Source organism: Siphateles boraxobius, unplaced genomic scaffold, assembly GCF_051911475.1.
Source record: "Siphateles boraxobius isolate OS27281-9 unplaced genomic scaffold, OSU_SipBor_1 86, whole genome shotgun sequence".
NCBI lineage: Eukaryota > Metazoa > Chordata > Actinopteri > Cypriniformes > Leuciscidae > Siphateles > Siphateles boraxobius.
The window spans coordinates 9,037,501-9,045,000 of NW_027509215.1; the positions used below are offsets into that span (position 1 = coordinate 9,037,501).

At 38.8% G+C, this 7,500-nt stretch overlaps 1 long non-coding RNA gene across 1 annotated transcript in view; it reads right to left on the reverse strand.

The window, feature by feature from the left end:
- The window catches only part of LOC143731373 (uncharacterized), a 315,959-nt gene that overhangs the window by 88,639 nt on the left and 219,820 nt on the right, over positions 1 to 7,500 (reverse strand). The gene's annotated exons all lie outside the window — the stretch shown is intronic.

The window sequence follows — 7,500 nt, forward strand, 5'->3', positions numbered from 1 at the left end:
CCATCTGACCAATCAGAGCAGAGTAGACCAATCACAGCAGTCTGGGCCATCTGACCAATCACAGCAGAGTAGACCAATCACTACAGACTGGGCCATCTGACCAATCAAAGCAGAGTCGACCTATCACAGCAGACTGGGCCATCTGACCAATCACAGCAGAGTAGACCAATCACTACAGACTGGGCCATCTGACCAATCACAGCAGAGTAGACCAATCACAGCAGACTGGGCCATCTGACCAATCACAGCAGAGTAGACCAATCACAACAGACTGGGCCATCTGACCAATCAGAGCAGAGTAGACCAATCACAACAGACTGGGCCATCTGACCAATCAGAGCAGAGTAGACCAATCACAGCAGACTGGGCCATCTGACCAATCAGAGCAGAGTAGACCAATCACAGCAGACTGGGCCATCTGACCAATCAGAGCAGAGTAGACCAATCACAGCAGTCTGGGCCATCTGACCAATCACAGCAGAGTAGACCAATCACTACAGACTGGGCCATCTGACCAATCAAAGCAGAGTCGACCTATCACAGCAGACTGGGCCATCTGACCAATCACAGCAGAGTAGACCAATCACTACAGACTGGGCCATCTGACCAATCACAGCAGAGTAGACCAATCACAGCAGACTGGGCCATCTGACCAATCACAGCAGAGTAGACCAATCACAACAGACTGGGCCATCTGACCAATCAGAGCAGAGTAGACCAATCACAACAGACTGGGCCATCTGACCAATCAGAGCAGAGTAGACCAATCACAGCAGACTGGGCCATCTGACCAATCACAGCAGAGTAGACCAATCACAACAGACTGGGCCATCTGACCAATCAGAGCAGAGTAGACCAATCACAACAGACTGGGCCATCTGACCAATCAGAGCAGAGTAGACCAATCACAGCAGTCTGGGCCATCTGACCAATCACAGCAGAGTAGACCAATCACAGCAGACTGGGCCATCTGACCAATCAGAGCAGAGTAGATCAATCACAGCAGACTGGGCCATCTGACCAATCACAGCAGAGTAGACCAATCACAGCAGACTGGGCCATCTGACCAATCACAGCAGAGTAGACCAATCACAACAGACTGGGCCATCTGACCAATCAGAGCAGAGTAGACCAATCACAACAGACTGGGCCATCTGACCAATCAGAGCAGAGTAGACCAATCACAGCAGTCTGGGCCATCTGACCAATCACAGCAGAGTAGACCAATCACAGCAGACTGGGCCATCTGACCAATCAGAGCAGAGTAGATCAATCACAGCAGACTGGGCCATCTGACCAATCACAGCAGAGTAGACCAATCACAGCAGACTGGGCCATCTGACCAATCAAAGCAGAGTCGACCTATCACAGCAGACTGGGCCATCTGACCAATCAGAGCAGAGTCGACCTATCACAGCAGACTGGGCCATCTGACCAATCAGAGCAGAGTAGACCAATCACTACAGACTGGGCCATCTGACCAATCAAAGCAGAGTCGACCTATCACAGCAGACTGGGCCATCTGACCAATCAGAGCAGAGTAGACCAATCACTACAGACTGGGCCATCTGACCAATCAAAGCAGAGTCGACCTATCACAGCAGACTGGGCCATCTGACCAATCAGAGCAGAGTAGATCAATCACAGCAGACTGGGCCATCTGACCAATCAGAGCAGAGTAGACCAATCACAACAGACTGGGCCATCTGACCAATCACAGCAGAGTAGACCAATCACAGCAGACTGGGCCATCTGACCAATCAGAGCAGAGTAGACCAATCACAGCAGACTGGGCCATCTGACCAATCAGAGCAGAGTAGACCAATCACAGCAGACTGGGCCATCTGACCAATCAGAGCAGAGTAAACTCTCAGAAATGCAGGGTTTAGAAAGACTGAATCCTTGATTGAACTGTTTCAGACACTGTGAGAAAAGAGCTGATGCTGCAATTGATATTATTAGAAGATTAAAGTGTGTTTTGACCTTGGATGCATGTAAACCTGATATATGAGCATTTCAAATAATAGGGGCACTTCAGTCTCATTGCTGTATAGGAGAAACAGCTGAAATATAGAAGAGATTTTATTTGTGATTATCAGTCACATAACAAACAGAGATCCATCCGAACTGAAGCTCTTCAGAGACACTGAAGGAATGCAGAATCCCTGGTTTTCATCTGAAGACAAAAAACACATGTACGGCAGCGGTTAGTGTTGACAGACACCGATTATTCAGTAGCATGTGACAGACTTACCTGACAACTCTGAAAAAGAAAAACACGCCAGGCAACGCTTTCTGAACGTGGGAACGCAGAGAAAGTCTGATTAGAATCTCTTCAGAAATGTGAGGAAGGCAGTGATTCACTGTATGACAACACACTTATCACACATATACATCACTAAAGCATGGATATTTTTAGCAAAACAGAAAACATGTCCACTCATTGTGTTTTAAAATATGTGCATGTGACCATAAAGATAACAGAACTATTGTGATGTCACAAACAGAGATTACTCTTCTTTACTCTTTTGTGCATGGATTAGATTGAAAATGTTTTGTTATAACTTTTGGTTAAGCACAGGGATTTGATTTAGAATAAACAGTCATAAATTACTAATCATTCAAACACTAAAAAATGCCTGAATGCCAATGCATTAGATTAAAAAAAAAAAAAAAAACGTTAAAGCAAGTGGCATTTATTAGCATTCTCTAAAATCAACAAAACACCATCTGATTCACTGCAAATGTAAAATAAATTGATGCCTTGTTCATTTCAATTTAAATTACATTAAAATGACTTAAAAATTAATTGAATCTTGCATAACTTGTACAAAGATTTTAAAATTGCTTAACTTATTTTGATAAGTTGTGTAAAAACACATGTTGTCATTAATGATCAGTTGATTTTTACAGTACTTGGTATTTTTGTTTTGTTTTTCAGTAAAAATATCTAAAAATTCTTAAATCAAAAGATATATTTACTTCAGAAACAAAATTACTTAAGATATTAAGCCTTGTTGTCTGAAGAATTGATCAATTTAGGAAAAACACCTGCCATAAGAAAAATAAACTTAATTCAGAGGGAAAACAAGTTTATTTTTCTTGCTTTTTTTCTTGCTTGCTTTAAGCAAAAACTCACATTTTTATGCATTTTTGGCGAAAACAAAACTATAATATCTTGGGTCGCTTATAATCTCTTGATTTAAACATGTATAGATACTTTACTATGAAACAAGACGATAATACAGAGTAAGAAAATAATTTTTGCAGTGATTCAAAGACCTTGAGGCTTTAATAAAGTGAATATTAGAGCAGAGAAAATCTTCATCCGTTTTTGAGAAATAGACACTTGATCTGACGAACCACGTTCACACATTTTTATAATTTGTCCGTCCACTTTGTGTGTGTGAGAGGTGCATTTACTTTGTGTTTCTGGCCTAATGTAAAACACACTTGTGAGTGACGCATGCTGTGGCCTTCTGACTCTCACTCATTTAACAGGATTTCTCGGTCATAAAGTTCTGGTGTTTATCAGATGTGCTGCATTATAACTGATACTGCTGTGCATCGAGCTTTACTGCTGTCAGAAGCAGCTGTGACTGTACAAGTCCGTCTTGTTTTTTAAAAGAGCTAATTACATGTTTACTTATTTCAGACAGTCTACTTTATTCTCCATAAATGCTGCGAGCCCATGCCAGAATACACCGAGAGCGCACTAAACACGCTTTTAACTCTGAACTGCGGTCGAGTTGCATTGCACTTTGTGACGTAGTTTTGGTTAGTTCACATTTGTGAGGGTGACCGTGAACACTAGATGAGGTGATGTTCATTCTGCACAGAGCCAGCCAGGGCATTAAAGGAATATCCCATATGCACACGTACAGAGATCATATAAGTATCAATCAAGTGTGTCTCTTAGTCTTACTTCTTAATTGCAGTGCAGTTATTAAACTAAAATTAAAAAAAAAAAAAATTCGTTAATTGAAATATATCTGAAATAAAATACAATATAAATATTAAATGAATAACTTAAATTTAAAAAACTCAAATTAAAATTACAATTGCTGCCTTGGCAACTAATTGAATTAAGATAAGTTTAAATACTAAAAGTTAAAACTGAAATAAAATAAAAGTATATTAAAGCTAAAAATAAATAATTTTAAAAACTCATAAGAATGACGAAAGCACATTAAAAAATTACTAAAACGTAAACTAAAATGAAAACTGAAAATATAAAAAATAAAAGTTAATTCAAAATATTAATAAATAATATTTTATAAATAATACTAAAGTCCCATGGTACATTGCTTTTAAAAATAACTATAGCAACATGTAAACATGTAAAAAACTAAATAATGCCATTACCATGGTAAATTATTTAAAAAACATGGTACCACATACAAAATACCACAGTAAATTATAAAAAACATATTAATACCATTATAGGTTCAAAATACCACAGTAAATGTCCAAAAATTTGGTGTAACCATGGTACCATGTAGAACATATAATGGTAGATTATAAAAAAAACTTTATTACCATTATACTAAATCCAAAATACAATAATACATGTCCAAAAATATGGTTTTACCATGGTACCATGTACAGAATAACCATAGTAAATGATAAAAAAACATATTACCATTATACTACATCCAATATACCATAGTAAATGTCCAAAAATATGGTATTACCATGGTAAATTATAAAAAAATCATATTACTACCATTATTCTACCTCTAAAATACCATAGTAAATGTCCAAAAATATGGTATTACCAAAGTACTGTGTACAAATTAACATGGTAAATGTCCACGACATGGTATTACCATGGTACCGTGTACAAAAACGTACATGGTAAACGGTTAAAAAAAAACATGATCATACCATAGTTTATAAATCTGTATTGAATTACTAGTATACCTTTTTCTTAAACAATGTCATTTCATATTTTCAGCGAAAAAACAAAACCATTTTGTTTGGTGTGAAGAGACTTTCATCTATCTCAGTTGACTTAAGATGCATGTAAGAACAGAATAGACTGAGGTTTAAATTGTGTGTGTGTGTGTGTGTGTGCAGGTCACCTGTTGTTCTCTCTCACGTGAACCGTGCCGTCCGGCCATGTGCTAATTGCTTTATTGTGCCTTTGGTAAACACACACATTGATGAATCTGAAACAATGACTCCGTGCTGTGTGTGTGTGTGTGTGTGCAGGCCCTCGACACACACGTGAGTCTGCGAGTGAGTAAGACACGATCTGCAAGTCGCAGCAGGATCTGAGCGCCGGCCACGAAGCCCAGCGTCTCGCCAGCGTTAAGCTGCTGTTACCAACAACCCAACTTTTCATCAAAACAGAAACCAGCAGGTGTGAGAAATAGATTCTACACGTTTCTGCACATGTATCCTGTATGCACACACACACACACACACACACACACACACACACACACACACACACACACACACACACACTCGTGTTTGCTTTTGTAACAACGACGGATCATGTCTCGATGTTGATAGAGCATTTATTTGGCTTTCTCAAACATGTCGGCATAAATTTTTCTCTAGATGACAAGACCGATCTCTTCATTGAAAAGAAACAGGGGTTTCACTCTCATTTTCGGCAAGACATCTTATAATGCACACTGTCATGTCTGTAAATTTACAGCACAGACATTGATCTCTATAAACAAATTGATGTCGCTCAAAGTTGAAGCTGGATTAGCTCGTCCTGTTCACAGACAGCAAACATTTGTAAACACAGAGGAGAACGCTTGGCCAATGCATTGCACTGCATTAGAAGGAAAGGTTTCGAACACACATTTAAATGCACCTTATAAAAGATCTGCAAAGTTTCAGAGATTAAAGTGCAGATAAAGTGAGTTATCGTCTCCTCAAAGAAAGAAGTGATTCTGAACTGCTGAAACGAGTCGTCAGTAATTCCAGTTTTACTTGCGTAGGTTAGTAATAGTGTTGCTTTCGTCAACGAAAATTATGACTAAATATCGTCGTCAACGAACCTTTATCATGTGACGAAAAAAAGACGAGACGCAACGTAAATGCTGGTCAGGTGACGATGACTATAATTAAATGAATAATGCAATATTGTTGACGAATAAAAACAAGACTAAATGTGGTTTACAAAATAAAAACTATGATAAAATGTCTCTTCATTTTCGTTGACCAAAATGAGACGAGACGTTATAATGTTATTTCGTCTCGTTTAGTCGCGTTATTATTTTTATTTTTCAGTATTTCTGTGTCCTGTGTCTCACGTCACTTCCTCAAGCCCCACTCGCGCCGTTATTTACAAGACACAGCTGCGGTGAGTTAGCATTAACGACAACAAAGTTAAGTCTGACACAGAGAAAGAGTTTGCCGGCCAGCCGTGGTTCGTCTTTGGGAGAAAAAGAAGAGACATTTGGAAAAACGTTCATTACATAGAAGTGGAAAAGAAAACGGAAAATGCGGCCACAAAATCACAGGAAAAAACACCACGAACCTTAAAATAAATATGTTGTTAATTCAAATCAGAGCGTCTTCCTTGTCTGGAACGGATTTATTCTTGAGTCTATAAGGTGACAGTAATATAAAAAGATAACCTTGTTTGAAATGGGGTTGGGTAAAAGAAAATTTTGGTTTCGTCTATACTACTAGCTACTTATACTATATTGACTGGGTTAAATAGAATTGCGTTACGAAAAAGAGACTAAAAGACAATTTTCATAGATGTCATCAGTTTTCATCGACTAAAACTAGACGAAAATAGTCATGAATAATTCTGACTAAAATTCTGACTGAAATGCTCAGACTTTTAGTCGACTGAAACTTGACTAAAGTAAAAAGAGTATGAACGTGACTAAAACTAATAAAAACTCAAATGACATGACACAAAGACTAGACTAAAACTAAAATTAAAACAGGCCGCCAAAAACAACACTATTTGTAACAAATTTGCATAATGCCAAACGATGGTCCTCATTGGCTGCCAGTGAACAGCGTCTACTAAAACCGATGCCATCGTTACTGTTCGAATCACTGTGTATCAAGAAGAGCTGAAATTCAGATGTGGCAATCAGCGTTTCGTTTCCGACACGTGCTGTAAGCCGTCGACCAATCACAACAGACTGGGCCATTTGACCAATCAGAGCAGAGCAGGCTTTCGTAAAGGCGGGATTTAGAGAGACTGATTCTTGATCAAACCGTTACAGACACTGAGAGAAAAGAGCTGATGCTGCAATGACTTGTAGGAGACTCAAAAACAAAATTAGGAACCTTTAAAATAGCATAGGTGCACATTAAGCATGAAATGTGTTTGCTTCTGCATACGTGTTTAAAATACGGCATGCGCTGCACTGCGTTATGCATTACAACCGAATACATTTCAGAACAAAATAGCATGCAAAATCGAGCTCGAGTCTGCTTTCATTTACTCCGAGTGTGTACCGAGCATGATTCTCCCAAGGCCACTTACTCCAATATCTAAAAATAAATGTTTTC